Raw genomic sequence first — 1,524 nt, forward strand, 5'->3', positions numbered from 1 at the left:
AACTCATTAATGTTAGCAATGGTGACATGCCTTACAATGTCCCAATGACAATGGCCCTTGAGATCAATGAAAAGCTACCACCAGTATGAATGAAATCGGTTAACCAGCAAACCAATTTTCGTACATGAACAGTCAGCAAAACTTGCCAAAGTAATGCCGAACCATAGCTATATAGCTTATACTGTATACAACACATGTAGGGTAGCAAAAGAAGTAGCCCAACCTGAAGCGTTAGAGCTTAAATAACGCTTTAAATCCGTTGTCTAGTGTCGGAATACTATTACTGGACCATCAAGATCATTTTTGTCGCATTTACGAAATCTTCATTTTTTCCGACTTTTAAGACCCTGAGTTAGACGTAGTACCCATATGATATCACTTTGCTTATATAAAATGCATGTAGACAATTATGAACACATGTACGAATGGGACAACGTTGCATTCTTGAACAGAATAAATACAATGAAGATTAAAGAATGTTCAAGTTTTTGACACTCTAACTGATCAGCAATCAAAATCAATTCAATTTAAGACGGTGGTTTGAGGTAGTCAACAGGAAACCCTGCACCCGGATTTCATGCTACTTGGCATTCGTCAGCAAGATGTACCTCTAATCTTGAAGGAACTAGTCTCCCTGATGGGTTTGATCCCGTACCACCCTGCTTTACATTTAGAGGCGCTACCACTAGACTATCCGGGCCGCGACTGACCTCCTGTAGGACTAAGATTGATCACCACCCAGTGATCAATCAATTTTGATCAACTCAATTCATTAACCAATTAAAAGAATCATAAAAAAACTGTATGGTTAAACGCCAAATCAAATTAGATGGTATATAATTAAAAGATGAGGGTTGAGAACAATCAATCAAACATAAGTTAACAAATATAGATTATCATGTCTCTTTGAAGTTTACAATGATATTACTATCAAGTAGAATAATGAAAACTGTATAATTCAATTCTCCTAGTTCAACTGATGAAATTTTATCAAGATTATTCAATAGATCAGACAATACTTTTCTATCAACTCAATATAACTCTTTTGAATGTTTGATAATATCAATGAATTAAAAAGTGAAATATACCTTTTTGGCTGACTATCACAGTCAACTTTATATTATCAGTGATTTTAGATAAATATTTGTATTCACGTGATATTATTTATGTTATGCTCCGATAAGCATGATGAATGGTAACTACTGGGATCTATTGATGGGCCAATAGTATTCGTAGATTTTTATCGTATAATTGTTAAATCACTAAACTATTTATATTCGTGTCCCTCTTATTGTGAGCTTTATTTTGACCCATGGACTATTATTATACGATTTACCATTCATGAATAATGACCTGTCTATTAATTACTACCTCCCACATTCATAGCCACATTTGGTCGATTCTAGTACAAATGTTGTTTCCTATTTTATGGTACGATGTGGTCTGTCTGGTTGGTATATAAACCCAGTATATTTGAAATAAATGATTCATATGGTGGAGGCTGAGATTGGTGTTCTGGACTAA

Source organism: Schistosoma haematobium, chromosome 7, assembly GCF_000699445.3.
Source record: "Schistosoma haematobium chromosome 7, whole genome shotgun sequence".
Classification (NCBI taxonomy): Eukaryota; Metazoa; Platyhelminthes; class Trematoda; order Strigeidida; family Schistosomatidae; genus Schistosoma; species Schistosoma haematobium.